This window comes from Mirounga angustirostris, unplaced genomic scaffold (genome assembly GCF_029215605.1).
Source record: "Mirounga angustirostris isolate CCGP_5_RB_7025 unplaced genomic scaffold, mMirAng1.0.hap1 SCAF_9, whole genome shotgun sequence".
NCBI classification, from domain to species: Eukaryota; Metazoa; Chordata; class Mammalia; order Carnivora; family Phocidae; genus Mirounga; species Mirounga angustirostris.
The window spans coordinates 140,331,696-140,353,754 of NW_026991717.1; the positions used below are offsets into that span (position 1 = coordinate 140,331,696).

General features: G+C 41.8%; 1 long non-coding RNA gene across 1 annotated transcript in view; it reads right to left on the reverse strand.

The window, feature by feature from the left end:
* The window catches only part of LOC129046550 (uncharacterized), a 108,001-nt gene that overhangs the window by 9,624 nt on the left and 76,318 nt on the right, over nt 1-22,059 (reverse strand). The window contains exon 3 of the long non-coding RNA XR_010405328.1: nt 11,385-11,472. This is a non-coding gene — a long non-coding RNA (uncharacterized LOC129046550). The remainder of the gene's footprint in view (nt 1-11,384; nt 11,473-22,059) is intronic.

The following is a 22,059-nucleotide window of genomic DNA, read 5'->3' on the forward strand; positions in this document are numbered from 1 at the left end:
GTTACATGGATCTATTTGTCTAACCACATGCCAATACCATGCTGAAATAATTACTGTAGCATTATAGCAATTCTTGAAATCAAGTGGTGTGAGTCCAACAACACTGTTTATCTTTTGCATGCTTGTGTTGGCTACTCTGGGTCCTTTATATTTCCATGTTAATTTTTAACAGCTTTATTGAGATATAATAATTTATGTACAATTAACTGGGTATATTTTAAGTGTACAATTTGACAGGATCTCATATATATTATATACATATAATATATATTATATACATATAATATTATATACATATAATATATAATTATATATATTATATACATATATATTATATACATATAATATATATGCATCTGTAAAACCATCACCACTATCAGGAAAATGAACATACACACATCACCCACAAGAATTTTCTTTTGCCCCTCTGTAATCTCCATATTCCTCCTGAACCTCCCTCCAGGCCACCGCTGATCTGCTTTCTGCGCTACAGTCCGTAGGTATTTCCTAGAATTGACGTAAATGGAATCATGCTATATGTATGCTTTTTTTTTTTTTTGGTCTGATAGCTTTCACTCAATTTTTAAAATATGTATACATCTTGTTAAGCGTATCAATAGCTCTTTTATTACTCAGTAGTATTCTGTTATATGAATGTACTAAAATTTATGTATCCATTCCCCCTTTGCTAGAGAATTGGGTTGTTGCCCATTTGGAGGTGTTACCAATAGAGACACGGTGAGCATTCATGAACAAGCGATCGTGTCAACAGACGCTTTCTCTCCAGATGTGTAAATACCTGGGAATGGAGCGGCCAGTGCCTACGGCAGAGGTATGTTTAACTTTCTAAGGAAGTGCCAAATGGTGTTTCAAAGTGGTTGTACCATTTCATGTTCCCACTGGCTGTGTGGAAGAGTTTCAGTTGCTCTGCGTGTTTTGTTAACACTTTGTGGTCAGTCTTTTACATTTTAGCCATACGAGCAGGTATGCTGTGATATTTCATGGTGGTTTTGATTTTTCAGTTTACTACTGATGTTTAGCATATATTCAAGTGCTTATTTGCCATCTATGTGTCTTCTTTGCTGAAGTGTATATTCAAATCTTTGGTCCATTTTAAAAATTAGGTTGCGTTTTCTTATTATTGAGTTTTGAGAGTTTTTATAGATTCCAGATAACAAGCTCCTTTTCAGATACCTGCTTTGAAAATGTTTTCTCCTTGTCTGGAACTTGTCCTTTCATCCTGTTAACAGTGTCTTTTGAAGAGCAGTTTTTTACTTTGATGAAGTATAATTTATCAATTTGTTCTTTTATAGACCAGGCTTTTAATGCCACATCCAAGAAATCTTTGCCTCACCCAAGGTGACAAAGATTTTCTCTTATATTTTCTCCACAAGATTTATGGTTGAAGTTTTGCATTTAGGTTTAAGACCCATTTTGAGTCAATTTTTGTACACAGTGCAGGTTATGGATCAAAGTTCAATTTATGAGATATGAATGTCCAATTGATCCAGCACCATTTGTTGAAAAGACCATCCATTTCCCCACTTTTAAACCTCTGTCGAAAATCAATTTTCTATGCATTTGTGGGTCTAATTCCAAACTCGCTCTTCTGTCCCATCAACCCATTTGTCTATCTTTTGGTCAATATCCCACTATAGTTTTTTAATAGCTCTTGAAATCAGGTGGAGTTAGCCCCTTGAATTTATTATTATGTTTCAGGGTTGTTTTGGCTATTTTAGTCCCTCTGTATTTCCGTGTAAGTTTTAGAATCAGCCTTTCCATTTCTATAAAACAAACAAATAAACAAACAAAAACTAAAAACACAACTGGTTGGGGTTTTTATTGGGATTGCATTGAATCTGTAGATGAATTTGGGATGAGTGGAATTAACTTTATTGAGTTTTCTGATCCATGAACGAGGGGCCTCCTCTCTCACAGGGGCTCCAATTGCATGTATATTAGACTACTTGAAGGTACAGCATATTCCACTTAAAGTTTTTCTCTGTGCATGTCATTTTGGGTATTTTTTTATTCCTATATATGGAAGTTTACTCCCTTTTCTTCTGCTATGTCTAATATGCTGTTAATTCCATCCAGGATATTTTTCATCCCAGACATTGTAGTTGGCATCTCTAGGTTTTCCATTTGGGTCTTTCATATTCTCCATGGCTCTACTTAACATTCATTCATTCATTCAAAGGGGGAGGGGCAGAGGGAGAGGGAGGGAGAGAATCCCAAGCAGGCTCCACGCCCAACGCAGAGGCCAGTGAGGGGCTCCATCTCACAACCCTGAGATCATGGCCTGAACTGAAATCAAGAGTCAGACGCTGAACTGACTGAGCCACCCGGGCGTCCCTCTACTTAACTTTTAAACATATGGAATACGGTTATAATAATTGCTTCGATGCCCTTATCTGTTAATTCTAGCATCTGTGACAGCTCTGGGTTGGTTTTGACTGATTATTCTTCTCACTGTGGGACTTATTTTTCTGCTTCTTTGCATGCCTGATAATCTTTGATTGGATTCCAGACCTTGGGAATTTTATCTTGTTGGGTACTGGATTTCTATAAATATTCTTCAGCTGTGCTCTGAGATGCAATTAAATTGCTTGCAAACTATTTGATCCTTTGGGTTTTGTCTTATGATCTGTCAGGTGAGACCAGAGCTGTGTTTAATCTAGGGCCAGGGCTGGTACTAAGATGAAGAAAGCAAGGTGCCTGGGGTGCAGAATTTAGGGAGGTCCTTGTACTCAGAGTCATGCAAGTGCAGGACCTCCTTAAATGTTGTGTTGTATGGGGCTCACTAGGGGACTCACCCTAGTCCTAGCCCTCATTATGGCTAATTATTTGCCACCACTCAGGTAAGACCTAAGTACTTTAACCAAAGCTCCATGAATTATGACAATTTTCCCACCTGGCTGTTGGAAGAGGAATATTCCCAGTTCTGTGGGAGCACCAGGCACTGACTGTCCCCAGCCTTGGCTAATTTCCTCACATGAATATGCTGATCAGCACTGAGCTGAATACTCAGGGGGACCCTCTGCATACATCTGGGGTTCTTTATATTGCCTTCTCCTTTCTGACACTCTGCCCTGTGAACTAGACTCCTTGGTCTACCTGGGCTCTCATCTTGAACTCCTCAACTCAGGGAGTCTGCCCAGCTCTGCCTGGGCTCCCCAAAACTGTATCACAGCCTACAAATTGTCTCAAGATAATAGGCTGGGACAATGTGAGGATCACCTCATTTGTGTCCCATCTCTCAGGGATCACTGTCCTTCCTTGCCTGATGTCTAAGGTCTTGAAAAACATTTTTTCATGCTTTCTTGTGTTGTTGCTATTGCTGCTGTTATTTCAGATGAAAGAGTAAACTTGATCCCTGTTATTTGGTCTTCGCTGGAAGAGGAAGTCTATTTCTATACAAATTTTAGAATCAATTTATAAATTTCTGTAAGAACGTCTGCTGGGATGACTGAGATTGTGTTAAATCTGTAGATTAATATGGAGAGAATCGCTATCTTAATAACATTGAGTCCCCAAGTCCACGAACACGCCGTAGCTCCCCATTTATCCCAGTTTTCCTTAATTTATGAACAGAGTATTTTCACTGTTTTAATTTTGTTCTTAAGAAGTTAGTGTTTCATGTTCTTTTAAATGCTATTGTTTGCATTTCATTTTTTAATTGTTTCCTGCTAGCATCTAGAAATAAAATTTATTGTTGTGTACTGACATCATGGACCTCAATTCCTGAAACCTTGTTATATTTTTTTATTTAAATTCAATTAGCCAACATATAGTACATCATGAATTTTTGATGTAGTGTTCAATGATTCATTAGTTGCATAACACCCAGTGCTCATCAGATCACGTGCCCTCCTTAATGCCCATCACCCATTTCCCCCAGTGCCCCCACTCCCTCCCTTCTGCAACCCTCAGTTTGTCTCCCAGAGTCCAGAGTTTCTCATGGTTTGTCTCCCTCTCTGATTTCTTCCCATTCAGTTTTCTCTCCCTTCCCCTAAGGTTCTCTGTGCTATTCCTTATGTTCTACATATGAGTGAAACCATATGATAATTGTCTTTCTCTGATTGACTTATTTCACTTACCATAATACCCTCCAGTTCCATTCATGTCGATGCAAATCGTAGGTATTCATCCTTTCTGATGACTGAGTAATATTCCGTTGTATATATGAACCACATCTTCTTTATCCATTCATCTGTTGAAGGACATCTGGGCTCCTTCCACAGGTTGGCTATTGTGGACACTGCTGCTATGAACATTGGGGTGCATGTGCCCCTTCTTGTCACTACATCTGTGTCTTTGTGGTAAATACCCAGTAGTGCAATTGCTGGGTCATAGGGTAGCTCTATTTTTAACTTCTTAAGGAAACTCCATACTGTTTTCCAGAGTGGCTGTACCAGCTTGCTATATTAACTTATCACTTCTAGTAGGGTTTTTGTGTTTTTTCATAAATTCTTTAGAGATTGTCATATACAGAATCACATCATCTGAGAACAAAGAAAGTTATTTCTTGCTTTCTAATCTTTGTCTTTTATTATTTCCTTGCTTTATTGCAATTTCTATGACCTCCAGAATGGGTAGTATCAAAAAGACAAGAAATAACAAGTGTTGGTGAGGATGTGGAGCAAAGGGATTCCTTGTGCATTGTTGGTGGGAATGCAAACCAGTGCAGCCACTGTGAGAAACAGTATGGACGTTCCTCAAAAAAACTAAAAATAGAAATACCCTATGATCCAGCAGTCACACTACTGGGTATTTACGCAAAGAAAACAGAAACACTGGTTTGAAAAGATATATGCACCCTTATGTCTATTGCAGCATTAAGTACAAAACCCAAGATCTGAAAGCAATCTAAGTGTCCATTGATAGATGAATGGATAAAAAAGATGATATATATATTATGGAATATTACTCAGCCATAGAAAAGAGTGAAAAGAATCTTGCCATTTGCAACAACATGGGTGGAGCTAGAGAATATAATGCTAAGTGAAATAAGTCAGTTAGAGAAAGACAAACACCATATGATTTCACTTAATATGTGAAATCTAAAAAACAACGCAAATGAACAAATAAACAAAGAACAACAACAAAAGAGAAGCAGACTCATAAGTACAAAGAACAAACTGGTGGTTGCCGGGGTGGGGGGTGTTAGTGGGGGGATGGGCAAAATAGGTTAAGGGGATTGAGACGTACAAACTTCTAATTATAAAATAAATAAGTCATGGGGCTGAAAAGCACAGCATAGGGGACACAGTCAATACTGTTGTAATAACTGTGTGTGGTGATAGGCGGTAACTACTTATTGCGTGTAATGTATACAATTGTCAATTCACTATGTTGTATACCTGAAACTAACATAATATTATATGTCAATTACTCTTTAATTTAAAAAACCACCAAACATGCATTCCTGAAATAAATGTAATTTGGTCATTACTTATTATCATTTTATATAGGGTTAGATTTGATTTGCTAATATTTTGTTGAAAAGTTTTGTATCTAGTTCCTGAGCAATATGGGTCTACAATTTTCTTTTTCTTTAATTCTGTTCAGGCTTTGCTATCAGTTGTATGCTGGGCCTCACAAAATGAGTTGGGAAATGTTCATGCCTATTTTCTGAAAAAGTTTGTGTAGCCTTGGTATTATTTCTTCCTTAAGTGTGATAGAGACAAAAAAATGAAGCCATCTGGGCCTGGAGTTTTGTAAGCCTTAAATTATAAGTTCATGTTCCATAATAAATAAATGTAGGGATATTCAGGTTTTCTGTTTCTTCTTGTCTTAGCTTTAATCAGCTGAGTTTTTCAGGGGAATTTTCCATTTCATGTAGGTTGTTAGATTCATTTGCATAAATTTGCTCATGATAGTCCCTTATTGTCTTAGTAGTATCTATAAAACAAAACTGATGATTCCTCTTTCATTCCTGATATTGGTGATTTTTTTTTCCTCCATTTTTAGAAAAATCAATATTGCTAGATTTTTATGAGTTTTAATAATATTTTTAAAGAAACAACTCTTGGGTTTGTTGGTTTTCTGTATTGCCTGACCATGTTCTATTTAATTCATTCTCATGCTATCTTAAGACAGAAGATATGGTCATTGATTTCAAATTTTTATTCTTTTCTAACATTAGCATTTTAAATTATAATGTTTCTCTAAAAGTAATTGAGCTGAATCCCATGTATCTTTTGAAATAAACCTATAAATTTTAAGGATGATTTTAGATTTACCAAAAAAATTGCAAATACAGTACAAAGAGCTCCCATATACCCAACACCCAGTGTCCCTGTTAGTATCTTATGTGTATGATGTAAATGTACATATACATCCATGATAGATTTGTCATAACTAGCAAACTGATCTTGATATATCATTATTAACCAAAGTCCATATTTTATGTGGATGTCCTTGGTTTTTGCATAATGTCCTTCTTCTGTCCCAGGGTCTCATCAAGGACACACATAAACTCTGATCATCCTGTCTCCTAAGGCTCTTCTAAACGGAAATCTTTCAGATTTTCCTTGTTTTTGAAGATTTTGACAGTTTTGAGGACGACTGGTCAGGTATTTTGTAACTGTGTGCACCCCACACATTTTGAGATGTTGTGTCTTCATTCCTATCAAATTTAAGAGTTTTTCTAATTTCTGTTGCCATTTTTTCCAGCCACTGGTTACTTAGAAGTGTATTGTTTCATTTTCTCACATTAGAGGACTTCTAGTTACCTTTTCCGTGTTGGTTTCTGGTTTATTTCCATTGTGGTCAGAGAGCTTACTCTCCATTAATCCCACCTTTTGAAATACACCGAGATTGGCTTTATGACACAGCATATGTTCTCTGTTGGTGACATTTCATGGGCAATTGAAAAGAATGTGTATTCTGCATTTGTTGGATGTGGCAGTCTATAAATGTCAACTGTATCAATATGGTTGAGAGTATTACTCAAATGTTCTATAGATTATAGATTTTTGATCTATGGGTTCTATAAATTTCTGAAAGAGGAAAGTTACAGTCCCCAACTATGAATTTGGATACGCTTATTCCCAGTCAATTTTTGCTTCATGTATTTTGACCCTGTTTTAAAGGTGCAAATGTTCTTAGGATTATGTGTCCTCCTAATGAACTGATACTTCTAGTATGAAGTGTCCCTTTTATCTCTGGTAGAATCTTTTTACATCAAACACAACTATTGATACTGTTGAGTTTAAATAAACCACCTTGCTATTTGTTTTCTATTGATCCCTCTTGTTCTTTTTGTTTGTTCCTCCTTTCCTGCCTTGATCAAATATATTTAGCAATCCAGTCCATCTCACATTTTGGATTTGGGACACATCTGTGCATCATACTTTTTGTGGTTACTATAAGAATTACAACATATAGTCACATTCGCCTTGAATTACTATTGTACTGCTTTATATATAAGAATCTTAAAATAGTATATTTTTGTATGACCCTTTCCCATCCTTGGTGCCATTGTGTATATTTCATTTCTACACATTAATAAACACATTAAATTGTTATAAAAGCAATCACTAGTTCTAAGGAAATTAACAAAAAAATAGTCTCTTTATTTACTTAGTGTTTGTTATTTTCAGTGCTCTTCACTCCCTTCTGTAGGCATAGATTTCTATCTAGTTTTATATCCCTGCATCCTAAAGAACTTTCTTTAGCATTTGTTTCTTTTTCTTCTTCTTCTTTTTTTTTTTTTACAACTTTTTATTTCAGGACTCTTTTACACTTTTGCTTTTGTTTTAAACAACTTTATTGAGATAGAATTGATATACAATAAACTACACATGTTTAATGTATGCAGTTTTATAAGTTTGGACATATGATACACCTGCAGAGCCGTTGTCACAATCAACATAATAGATCTATCCATCACCTCCAAAAGTGTCCTTGTGTCCCTCTGTGCATGTGTGGTAAGAACTCTTTTTTTTTTTTTTTTTTAGATTTTATTTATTTATTTGACAGAGACAGAGACAGCGAGAGCAGGAACACAAGCAGGGGGAGTGGGAGAGGGAGAAGCAGGCTTCCTGCTGAGCTGGGAGCCCGATGTGGGACTCGATCCCAGGACCCTGGGATCATGACCTGAGCCGAAGGCAGTCGCTTAACCAACTGAGCCACCCAGGCGCCCTGTGGTAAGAACTCTTAACATGAGCTCTAGTCTCTTCACAAACTTTCAAGTGCATATACAGTATTGTCCATTATCAGCTCTATGCTGTCCAGCATATCTCTTGAACTAATTCATCCTGCATAACTGAAACTTCACACCAATTGAACAACACTCTTCATTTCCCCTCCTCTGAGCCTGAATTTTGAAAGCAGCAAGAGAAAAGAAAAACTCATCACATACAAGGGAGCAACCAGGAGACTATCAGTAAATTTCTCAGCAGACACCTGAAAAGCCAGAAAAGAATGGAATGATATGTTCATATATAAAAAGTAAACAACTGCCAACCAAGAATACTTGGCAAAGCTGTCTTCAGCAATGAAGGAGAATAGGAAAAAAAAAAAAAAAAAGGAAGGAAAAAAGGAAGAAAGGGAAAATAAAGTCTTTCCCAAACAAACAAAAGCTGTGGTAGTTTATCACCACTGGATCTAACCAACACATATGGAAAAATTCACCCCAAAGCAGAAAAATACAGTTTTTCCAAGCATACCTGCAACATTCTCCAGGATAGATCATGTGCTAGGCATAACAAAATTCTCAATAAATTTAAAATAATTGAGATAATCTGAAGTATATTCTCTGACCATACCAGAGTTAAATTAAAAATCAACAACAGAAAGAAATCAGAGAAATACTGATATACTTGGAAATCAAACATCACATTTCTAAATAATGCATGGGTCAAAAAAATATTAAAAAGGAATTTAAAAAATAGAAAACAAAATGAAAATATGACATTAAAATTTATGTGATGTAACTAAATCAATGTTTAGCAAAAGATTTTAGATTCAAAATCTTATATTGGAAAGGAAAAAAACTTAACACAATAAAGAATGAAAGAAGGGATGTCACTATAGGAATTCCAGAAAGTAAAAAGGAAGATTATGAACAATTTTATGGCAAAAACTTAAAGGAATCTATAAAATTACTGTGAGAATTAATCAGCAAGCTTAGCGAGGTCACAGGATATAAGATCAGTATATCAAAAAATCAATTGTATCTCTATATACCACCAATGAAAAATCTGAAGACAAAATTAGGAAAACAATTTCACTGACAAAAGCATCAAGAAATATTTAGGAATAAATTTAAGAAGGGAAATGCAAAACCTTTGCACTAAAAACTATAAAACGTTGGTAAAAGAAATCAAAGTGGACCTAAATTGAATGGAGACATATACCATGTTCATGGATTGGAAGACAATATTCTAAACATGGGAAATGTTGCTTTCAGTTTTTCACTGTTGAGTATGATGTTAGCTGTGAGCTTATCATTCATGGCCTTTATTATGTTGAGTTACATTCCTTCTATACCTAATTTCTTCAGAGTTTCTATCATGGATGTTGAATTTTGTCAAATGCTTTTTCTGCATTGACTGAGATGATCATGTAATTTTTATCCTTCATTCTGTTAAAGTGGTGTGTCACATTTGATTTGTGTATGTTGAACCATCTTCACATCCCAGGGATAAATCCTACTTGATCATAGTGGATGATTCTTTTAATGTGCTATTGAATGGTTTGCTAGTATTTTGTTGAGGATTTTTGAGCTTATCAGGGACATTGTCCTATAATTTTCTTTTCTTGTAGTGTTCTTATCTGGCTTTGGTATGAGAGTAATACTTGTCTTATAAAATGAATTTGAAAGTATTCTCTTCAATTTTTTGGAAGAGTTTGAGTAGGACTGGCATTAATTCTTTCTTAAATGTTTGGTGGAATTCACCCATGAAGCCACCTGATCCTGGGCTTTTCTTTAATGGGAGATTTTTTATTACCATTTCAATCTCCTTATTCATTCTTAGTCTGTTCAGATTTTCTATTTCTTCCTTATTCAGACTTGGTAGGTTTTATGTTTCTAGGAATTTATACATTCCTTCTAGATTATTTAATTTGATGGCATATAGTTGTTCATATTTGCCTTCTATGGTCCTTTGTGATTCTATGGTATTGGCTGTAATGTTATTATGTAAGTCCTCTCTCCTTTATTCTTGGTTAGTCTAGCTAAACAATCCTAAAATTTATATGGAACCACAAAACACCCCAAACAGCCACGGCAAACTTGAGAAAGAAGAACAAAGTGGGAGGCATCACTCTTCCTGATTTTAAACTATATTACAAAGCTAGTAATCAAAACAATATAACAGTGGCATAAAAATAAACCACAGACCAATGGAATAGAACAGAGAGCCCAGAAATAAACCTATGCATATATGTTTAACTCATCTTTGACAAGGGCACCAAGAATACACAACTGGGAAAGGATAGTCTCTTCAATGAATAGTGTTGGGAAAAGTGGATATCCACATGCAAAAGAATATAATTGGACTCTTATTTTACACCACACACAAAAAATTAATTCAAAAAGTATTAAAGACTTAAATGTAAAATCTGAAATTATAAAACTCCAAGAAGAAAACAGAGGGGGAATAAAAACCATGACACTGGTCTTGGCAATGATTTTTTTTTTTTTTATAAGACACCAAAAGCAGAGGCAAAAAAGAAAAAATAAACAAGTGGGACTACATCAAACTGAAAAGCTTCTATAGAAGAAAGGAAAGAATGAACAAAATGAAAAAAGCAACCTACAGAATAGGAGAAAATATTTACAAAGCATATATCTGATAAGGGGTTAATATCCAAATATATAAGGAACTCTTACAACTCAATAGTAAAAAAATAAGAACAAAAATAATTCAATTAAAAATGGGCACAGGACCAGAATAAACATTTTCCAAAGAAAACAGGCAGATGGTCAACAGGTACATGAAACTATGCTCACCATCACTGATTATCAGGGAAATGCAAATCAAACCCAAACGAGATATCGCCCTGCATGCATTAGAATGACTACTATTAAGAACACAAAAGATAGGGGTGCCTGGGTGGCTCAGTCGGTTAAGCATCTGCCTGTGGTCAGGTCATGATCTCAGGGCGCTGGGATCAAGCTCCGCATCGGGCTCCCTGCTCAGAGGGAAGTCTGTTTCTCTCTCTCTCCCTCTGCCCATCCCCCTGCTTGTTCTCTCTCTCTCTCTCTCAAATAAATAAATAAAGTCTTCAAAAAAAAAAAGAACACAAAAGATAACTAGTGTTGATGAGGATGTGAAGACATTGGAGCCCTCGTGCACTGTTGGTGGGTAAACTGGTGTAGCCACTGTGGAAAACAGTACACAGCTTCCTTGGAAAATTGAAAATAGTACTACCATATGATCCAGCAATCCCACTTCTGGGTATCAATCCAAAGGAAATGCAGTCAGGATCTCTGCGCCCCCCATGTCATTGCAGGATTACCTATAACAGCCAAAACACAGAAACAACCAAAATGACCATCAATGAATGAATGAAGAAAATCAATATATAATATATCAAAACTATATGAAATATTCATCCATGAAAAAGAAGACATCCTACTATTTGGGACAACATGGATAAACCTGGAGGACATTATGCTGAGTGAAATAAGCCAGATGCAGAAAGACAAATACTGTATGTTTCCACTTGGATGAGGTCTCTAAAGTAGTCAGACCAGGGGCACCTGGGTGGCTCAGTCAGTTAAGTGTCTGCCTTCAGCTCAGGTCATGATCTCAGGGTCCTGGGATCGAGGCCCACATCGGGCTCTGTGCTCAGCAGGGAATCTGCTCGTCCCTCTGCCCCTCCCCTGCTCGGGCTGTCTCTCTCTCTCTCAAATAAATGAATAAAATCTTTAAAAGAAAATAAAGTAGTCAAACTCATAGAAACAGAGTTTAGAATGGTAGTGACCAGGGGCCGGGAGTGGGGGATGTGGGGAGACAGTGAAAGGGTTACACACTTTCGGTTATAAGATGAAGTTCTGGGATCTAAGGTACAGCATGGTGATTCTGGTTAGTAATAATGTATTGTAAGCTTGATATCTGCTAGGAGAGTAGATCTGAAGTGCTCTTGCCTTCTGGTTCTCCCAAGCAGGTGGCAGGGTGGGAAGCCATCGCGGGTTGCCGGCTCCATCCCCTGAACCAACCCCTGGAGTCACCACCTAAGGGAGGTGGGGGCTGATGGGCCTCTGAGAGGAGCCACCGTGAGGGGAGCCTTGGGCTGTGATAGGGATCCCCCCAGGCCTGGGCCCTCAGGATTCTCCCTGCACCTCACCGCCTCCTGTGCGGGCGCCTGGCTGCCTCAGCCTCCACCCTCCATGCCTGGTGCCCACAGGGGTGCTGGTCATCTGGCTGCTGCGGCCCGGGAGAGGCGGGGTGGTGGCAGGGCGGAGGAGAGGGGCGCATGCTCTCGCGTGGACTTGGCTCTGGTGTCTGGGGGTGGGGGGGGCGTTGAACTCAACAAGGCCAGTGAGAATGGAGAAGGGAAGAGAGGCTATAAAAATACCATCTCCCCATCCAGCTGGTTCAATGGGACTTTGGGGATGGGAGGCATCCCACAAGTAAACAAATACAAGGTCTCCTACCCATGTAACAGGATAAGATGGAAAGCACATTATGTGATGAAACCCTATTTAAAAGGCGCAAGTCAAAACAAACAAATTAATTTAGTGTATTACGAAACAATTACAACAGTGCCCACTGCCCTCGTCCCCCACCTCCTACCCCCGCCTCCAACTAGAGGTCTTCTTTCTGGCTCAAACCCTGGGGTTTTGGCAAAATTTAAAATGGCTTGAGTGCAGTGTGTGCCTTTGGACCCAACCTGGCTGGCTTTATTATGTGCATAGACTATCGGCACGTTGTCTGGCGGGCTTCCCCAGCCTGGCACCCTTTCTTGCTCCCAGAGACAGAATAGGGGCAGCTGAATCTGCCCCACTAGGCTGCCCCCCACCCCCCAGGCCAGCCTGGTGACCTGCTGGGAGTGGTGGCCCGCAGTGATCTGCACTGTTTTCCTTCCCTCCTGCCCCCAGGCTGAACCCTGCCAGGTCTCCCCTCCCTTTCACATGACTTGTCCCATCTCTCACCTCCTTCCCCTCCCCCACCTTTCCTGCCTCCCAAGGAGACACCTGGGAGATCTGCTCTGTTAGGGTTGGGAGCCCTCACGCAGCCTGCCCAGGCCCTAGAGTGCTCTGCTCTCCCTTCCAGAGTCAGTTTAAATTCAGTCGAAATGCCATGCTCTCTGGGAGGCTGAGGTGTGCCTAATGTCCCTGCAAGGCGCCTCCATCCCAATCCCTTGGACCTGCGACTGTGTTACTTACATGTCAAGGGCAAAATTAAGGCTGCAGGGAGAGTTAAGGTTGCTAGCCCACTGACCTTAAAAGAGGGAGGCGATCCAGGATTCTCCAAGTGGGACTCAGTGTCATCCCAGGGGTCCTTATAAACGTGAATGAGGCAAGCAGGAGAGGAGGCTGAGCAGGATCCGCCCCCCTGCCTATGCTGGCTTCGAAGATGGAGGAGGGGCCGCGAGCCAAGGGGCCCATGTGGCCTCCAGAAGCTGGCAACAGCCAGAGAACAGATTCTCCCCCTGGAGCCTCCAGAAGGAACTCGGCCCTGCCAAGCCCTCAGTTTTCTCCTGGGGAGACCCATCTCAGAGCTGGCCTCTGGACTCTAAGGCACTGTAGCCTCCATGTCAGGGGTAATCTGTTGTAGCGGCGAGGGGAACCCGGGACAAAAGTCTTCTCCCCCAGGATAAGGAAGGCAGTCCCTTTGTGGGCTCCACAGAGTTCAGAGGTCTCTGGATGCTGCTATTTTGACGGGACATTCTGTAACGGCTGAAAGAACAAGCCGATAAACTCACGGCTTTTCAAACATGACCAGGTAGAGTAAGCCCAGTCCCAGCCTTCACCCCTCCCTTGGCCTCGCTCTGTCCTTGATCCGCACACATCTCAGGGCCGTGCTAAAGAGCGATAGGGCCGGCTTCCTCCCTGAGGAGGGAGCTCTGGGCGGGGGCTCCAGAGCTGGGGTGGGGGTCCTGGAGCGGACCGCTTGCATCACCTGGTGAACGAACAGCTGTGTGGCCAGGGTGTCCTGCTTGGAGCACGACCCCCTGGGGGCACCTGTGGCACCGTCTGGAACCGTTTGTCTTGTGGTCTCTCTGGGTGCGAGGCAGGTGGCTGATTGATCGCTGAGTGCCCAGAGCCAGAGCTGACACACAGCAGGGGCTCAGGGAATGTAGGCACCAATCAGTCAATCAACAAATCAATCAGCCAGCCAATACACATTTAGCGAAACCAAAAGATGGTTTCAGAAGAACGTCCAAGTCTGCAGCATCGCATTCTCCTTATGGAGGACCACTTCCGAGCTGGCCTCTCTCTCACCTGGGCCAGGCTCTCTGAAATGCATCGCCATTTCATGCCTGCCCCCTCTCCCAGCTTCTGGACCAGCCTCCCCTGTCCCCTGAACCCAGGCACCCCAACAGGTGAGCCCTCACCTGCCCCCTGCACCCTGGGCAGACCCACAGCATGCCCACTTCAGGACTCTCACCTACTCCTGGTCCTCCACGTCCCCAGCATCCAGCTCCAGAGAAGGCCCTGCGCAGGTTCCCCAGCAGCGCTCTCCTAGGCAGGGAGGGCACTAGGCCCAAGCCAGCGCTCTGCTGATGGGCTCCAGCAAGGCTGTAGTTCTGATGCTATTAGATTTGCATTATCCATCCTCATTTCCTCTTAACTTTCCCCCCATTTGCTGTTTTGCTGAATTAATGAAAAGAGTGGATACCTTGTGCCCCCTTCTCTCTGGACGCTGAGTGTAGTATGATGAGATTCTGTTAACATGGGTCTGTCCTCGGAGCCAGGCTGGAGCCTGGCAGGAGGGCCACTGTATCCCCAGGAGTCCATGGTGGGGACGGGAAGTAGGATTCAGGGGCCCAGGATGCTGGGTCTCCCCACGTGGATGAGTGGCCCGCCCTGAGTGGAGAGGAGGTAGGGGTGTCAGTGGTCACAAGAGTGACCAGGCTTTGCTCTCTCACATGGCAAGACGGGCCACTTTGTGTCTGGGGCCAAGAGACAGCTGCACAGACTCTGGAACCGAGTGTCCTGAGCTCCCTGAAAACCCCATTGCTTGCAATCAAAGTCAGATCAATAATTGCAAAAAACGGAGCCTGGCTCGTTCCCGGCTACCCTTCCCCACTGTCACTGGGGCGCTCAAGCTGACGGCCTCCGCCCAGTAGCAGGGAGGAGTGTCGGTGATGACTGGACTAGGAGTGCGAGCCCAGCCTCATTCATTCATGCTGGAGACGGGGCCTTCCTGCCTCTCCCCCTCCCTGCCGCAGTCAGTCTTGGATCATTCACTTCCAGGCCCAAGCAGCGGCCCCCAAACGGGACAGTGATGTCACTTCCCTCCCCCTTGTCCCAGCCTCCAGCCCCTGACATGAACAGGTCCTCAAAGGACTCTCCAGGGAGGCCTGACAGACGGAGAAGGTGAGGGGCGAGACACAGGAATTCTTCCCAAGGAGCCAAGGAACTTTCTGGCACTGGCGATTCTCACAGGGCAGCCAGAGCTCGTAGCCAGCAGGCCGGCATGACTCTGACTAACGGGTGTGGACGGCCCAGGAGGACCAGTCATCATCAGAACAGGCTGTTTGCCCGTCAGGGAGAGGGTGAAAGTGTCCCCTAAAGGCTGCACGAAGCTTATCCAGAAGCTTCTACCGGAAGCAGCATGCAGCGGGTCTGATGGAGAAGGTGGGGAGAGGGCCAGGGCCAATGGCAGGGAAAAGCAAACCCAAAGCCACACCAAGTCTTGTTTTTGATTTACCTGCGCGATTCCTGGGCTGAAAATTGCACAACCGAATTCCATCCATATACGGGGTAACAGGTTCCCTCACAGACATATCGGTGGTAAACACACTGGAGCCCTGCTTCCCAATTACAGCGAAGTTCATCGGCGTGTCACAAGGAGAGAAGGTAGCCTTGGCCACTGCAGTTAATTTTTACCAGGGCACTTTTGGTAAACAGGGGACTTAGCCGAGTTTTATTTTTCTTTCCAGACCAGCAGCCTCAATATGTTTGTAGTATAACAAATAAAAGCGTTTTCTTGGAACCTCCAGGAAATTAATGGCTCATTTTTCCTGGCAGGCTGATGTGAGGGTACTCAATTACCTTACGCTGATTAAAGACAAGCGTTACTGCCTCTGGGCAAAGAGGAAAAGAAGAGAAAAAACGAAGCCCATTAGCAAAAGGGGGCAGTGATGTAAGTGATGCAGACAAGTTGGATCTGCTTTTCCACTCGCCTGTTGTTTCCAGATGCCACAAAATGGGATCGGATGGAGCTGAGGCCGCATCTTGCCATGAGGCTGCCTTGGGAGGGTTCTTGCAGGCAGATAAAAAGCAATCATTATTTACTAAGGACCCAAGATGCATTCCACGCTTTCATCCTTTTGCCCATTTTAAAAATGCCCCGTAAAGAAGGTGGTAGGTATGGACATCGTTTTGCAGCTCCAGGAGCAGATTGGGAGAGCCAGTTTCCCCTCCCATGGAGACCAGGAGGAGACGGGGCACTCTGGCCTGCCTGGGTATGAACCACAGCTGGGAAAACTTTGTGCTCGGTGCAGCTCAGCAGCACCCAGGCAAGGGCTGACTTATTAGGTCCCCAGAGGTCTGCAGACGTAGGAGTAGGTTCACGGTGGGATCGTGTCCAGGGGGATCATTAGTCACATATCTCCTGCCCATGCCCCTGGCAAAGAAGACTGTGCCCACAGCTGGAGATGCCATGTGTAGCCCCCCAGCCCCACCCAAGAGAAGAGGAGAGGGTCCCCAGCCGCCTTCTAAGCCCGGCTCTTCCTCTCAGCAGCTCTGCCACATGGCATAAATCTCCCGGTGCCCCAGTGCAATGAAGGGTTGCCCTGCATAATTCCTGAGGTCCCTTCGCCTTTACATCCTATGATTCTATTAACTCCGAGAGTGGGTTTTAAATGCTAAATGGAGTACATGAAGGCTGAATATTTCTCGAGATTTAAAATGTCTCTCTGCTAATTGAAACTAATTCTCCAAACTGCACATGAAAAGCCCCAGGCTGATTTTTCTATTTGATGGACCCTGACAAAGCAGCGCGCAAGACACAGCGGCCCCAGCCACGCGCCAGCTCCATGCGCCCCCACGTTCCTGCAGCCCCGCTTGCTTCCCCGAGCGCCCTCCCCTCGCTCGCTCGGGTCCCCTCTCCTCCTCCTCCTCTCCCTCCTCCTCCTCCTTCTGCTCCAGCTCGGCAGGCTAATGGCCGTCATCATTATGATGAGCCTTTAACAATGACGGGCGCTGCTCTCAACAGAACGCATTTCTTCCTCGGGAGAAGGGACATTTAAATCCTGCTGCCTGGCTAAGTGGGAGAGGGAACAGCAGGGCCCCAAAGCCGTGCAAGGAGGAGGCTCCCGGCAGCTCGAGGTAGCAGCGGGAGCTTCAAATCAGCGGGGGTAGGAGGGGGGCCGGGTGGTTGGCAGGCAGAGAAGAACAAAAGTTTCGGGGTCCTGTGCTCGCCCTTCTGAAAGTGGTCCCTCCCACCGTAGCCGGTTTTGAGTTTCCAGTCTTTTAAGTACACAAGCAACAAAAGTCCACGAAACAGTATTTACCGGCGCTTTACGTGATGCATTGTTTTCTTACTGTGTTGAAATACACCTAACATGAAATTTACCATCTTGGCCATTTTTAAGTGGCATTTTTCAGTGGCATTAAGTACATCCACCCCATCGTGCTACCATCACCACCATCCATCTCCAGAACTTTCTCATCATCCCAAATAGCAGCCCTATCCCCATTAAACACGAACTCTCTGATCTTCCCACCAGGGGCCCGGGGTATGTGATGCACGTCTACGTTTCTGAATCTCTTCAGGTCCATTCCATTAAACACATGCTGGTCAGAACTCAGTAGCAATCTACATTTAGAAAACTGTACAGCCCTCATTCCAGTTGGGAAAACGGAGGCACAGAGAGAGGAGACAGCCTATCCCAACTGACAGAGCACCAGGGGCCATCAGGGATGCAAGTCAAGCCATCAGATGCTAGTCCTGACTGTCATTTGACTTTCACTGCACTTTACATATGGCCAAGATGGGTTTGTCTGTTCCTTTCTTTTATAGGAAATTAAAGGGACATACAAGGCATAACAAACACTAGTGTGCCCACCACCCAGAATTGATGAATGGTAATACTGTGTCACAGCTGTTTGACATTTGTATAAAAAGAACAGAATATTAGACAATGCTGCCTTCTTGTCCCTACTCCCGGGGCACTGTTTCCCCATAGGTAACCTGAATTTCACCCTTCAGAATTGGGTGTGTTTTTCCAGTGCGCTGTTTAGACCTACAGAATAAGATATATGTGAATAATTTGTAGTGTAGTTTGAAGTGTGTTTTCAAACATTTTCATGAATGATATTGCAAAGGAAGCTTGCTTTTTCCTCAACATTATGTTTTTGAGATGGAACTGGGTTGTTATCAGTGTGTGTGTGTGCGTGTGTGTGCGTGTGTGTGTGTATACTTAGGTTGTTTCCAATTTATTTTCCTATTACAAACAGTGCTGCAATTATGCACAGGCTTCTCTAGGTAATAGATTTAGAAGGGGGAATTGCTGAGTCTTTGCAAACATGCATTTCCAATTCCAATTTCACTTTGGATATTGACAAATTGCTTTCCAAAGTGGCTGAATTAATCTCCACTCCTACCAGCAGAGTGTGAGAATTCTTTTTTTGCCTTATATTCACTAACTCTTGATTCTGTCAGTCTTTCAAAATTTTTGTCAATCTGATTAGTATGAAATGTCCTCTTGTTTGTTTTAAATCATATTCATCCGATTCTTAGGAAGGCTAAGCTTATGGGCATTAATAATTTTTATTTTCTCCTGTAAATTGTTTATTCTATCAATGAAACAGAATAGAGAACCCAGAAAGACCCACATAAATAATGTCAAATGATCTTTGACAAAGAAGCAAAGGTGATACAATGGACTAAAGACAGTTTCTTCAGGAAATGGTGTTGGAACAGCTGGACATCTACAAGCAAAATAATCCATCTGGACACAGACCTTACATACTTCATAAAATTTAACTCAAAATGGGTCATAGACCTAAAAGCAAAATTATAAAACTCCTAGAAGATACCACAGGAGAAGACCTCGGTGACCTTGGTTAGAGCGATGACTTTTAGATACAACACCAAAAGCACAATCCTTGAAAGAAATCATTGATGAGCTGGACTTGATTAAAATTAAAAACTTCTGCTCTGCTAAAGACAATGTCAAGAGAAGGAGAAAATAGTTCTCCCACTTGGAGAAAATATTTGCAAAACATGTATCTGATAAAGGGTTTGTATCCAAAATAAAAAAGAATTCTTAAAACCTAACAAAAAGAAGACAAACAGTGTAATTAAAGGATGGGCCAAAGACCTTAACAGACATGTAAGTGTCAAATACATATGTGAAAAGATGCTCCACATCAAATGCCATCAGGGAAATGAGATACCACTACACACTTATTAGAATGGCCAAAATCCAGAACACTGACAACACCAAATACTGGTTGAGGATGTGGAGCAACAAGAACTTTCATTCACTGCTGATGAAATTGCAAAATGGCTCAGTCACTTTGGAAGACAGTTGGAAGCTTCTTACAAAATTAAATATAATTTTACCATATGATCCAGGAATCACACTTCTTGGTACTTACCCAAAGGAGTTAAAAATTTATATCTACACAAAGACCTGCACACAGAAGTTTATAGCAGTTTGATTCATAATTCCAAAACTCTGAAGCAACCAACATGTCCTTTAGTAGGTGAATGGGTAAATAACCTGAGTACATCCAGACAATGAAATATTATTCTGTGCTATATAAAAATGGGCTAATAAGCCATGAAGAGACGCTGAAGAAACTTACATGCATATTACCAAGGGAGAAAAGCCAATCTGGAAAGGCTACATCCTGTAGGATTCCAACTCTATGACATTCTGGAAAAGGCAAAACTCTGGATAAAATATCAGTGGTTCTAGGGGTTGGGACAGGAGGGATGACTAGAAGGAACACAGAGGATTTTAAGACAGTGGAAATACTCTTTATGATACTATAACAGTGGATTCATGTCATTATACATCCGTCTCAACCCATCGATTATACATCAAGAGTGAACCCTGTGATATACTATGGACTTTGGGTGATCATGATGTGTCAGTGCAGGTTCATCAATTATAATAAATATTCCACTCTGGTGGGTGATGTTGATAATGGAAGATGCTATGCATGTGTGAGAGCAGAGGGCATTTGAAAAATCTCTGTACCTTCCTCTTAATTTTGCTGTGAACCTAAAACATCTCTAAAAAAACAAAGTTAAAAAAAAGATCACTGACAGCTTAAAGCAAGATTGATAATACTTTGTGGAGTCTCTAACACGTGTAGAAATGATATGTAGGACAGTGATAACACAAAATAATACATGAGGGGGAAATAGAAACATACAGTTTATATTTTTTACCGAATACGTTCTTTTAAGAGAGACTGCAATAAATTAATTGTGCATATCCTAAATTCTAGATGAACCTTAAAAAAAATAAAGAGGTACCTCTAGTAAGCCTATAGGTGAGATAAAAGGAGATGCTAAAATTACTCAACCCAAAAGAATGCAGAACGATGGGAAAAGGAACAAAGAATATACAGGATGTCAACAGATAGCAATATTATATAATTAAATTTAAAAGGTAAATGGTCTAAATGCACTGATTCAAAGCAAAGATTGTCAGACTGGATAAAAAAGCAAGACTTGAGACTTCCAATTTCAGCTCTGACATGTAAGTGCTTGCAAGTAATCACTCCCATCCTTACTAAAAAAAAAAAGAAAAAGGAACAAAGTGAAAATCAATGTCTTTTGTTGGATCCATCATCCATCAGAGAATTGAGGTCACAGGGCAAACTACCACCGAAAATGGGGGGAGAGAGGAGACACTGTCACAGCTGCGATCCGCTCTCCTGAGGAGCAGAAGCCACTGGAGCCAGAAACTGGTAGGAATACTTACGTGGTAATTGTGACAAATTGCCGGAGATTAAGTGTGGACAAGCATAAGAATGGGAAATGGGAGGGGGAGGCACAATTGACTGGATTTTTATCTCCAGTCCCACCAGGTTCTCACCTCAAAGAGCCAAGAAAAATTCCCTCTTGTCTCAGGCTGGGAGAGGGGAAAATGAACCCTTTGAAATACTCTCAAGGCATCTCCATAACAAAGGTCTACTCAGCAGGAGAAATGACCTTATCAGGACTGTGTCGCTGGTAGGATGAAGGGCAATAGCCCCCTCTAGCCTTCCTGTCTCACTTAAGTCCGGGAGAAGGGGAGAAAACCAAGAAACATAGGTGAAGGTCACAGGCCAAGGACACAGGTCCACTAAGATTTAATCGTGAGATCACAGAATGCTCTCCCTCCTCCACGCCTTACTACCACAGGCTCCAGTATCACGCCAGTGAGCTACAGCCTAAAGAGCTACAAGGCACAAACTATATTTAGGAAGCAGTTCTTAGCAAAAACCAAAGACCACATGAAAAATAGAAAGAAGGAAGCTAGAGGAATTTGAAGCCTTTGGAACTTACATCTACAACAAACAACACAGCTCCACTTCGGGCCATAAAACCTCACCCTAAAACCCTATTCACCTCAGTTATTGTTACCAGATACATCAGGTTGGGGTTTCAACAAATTATAAGGCATTCTAAGAGGAAAGAAAAAATAAGACCGAACTATATGCTGTCTGCAAGAAAACCAGTTTAAGTACAAAGACACCAAGGATGGAAAAAGAGGTATCCAGCAAACACTAATAATAAGAAAACTGGCCCATGTCAATAAAAGACACAGTAGACTTCAGAACAAGGAGTATCCCTAGAGGAAAGAGGGACATCCTGTAACGATAAAATGCTCCATTCACCAATATGACACAACAAAACAAAACATGTATACTTCTAATAACACAGCATCAAAATAAGTGAGCAAAACACTGAGGAAGCTGAAAGG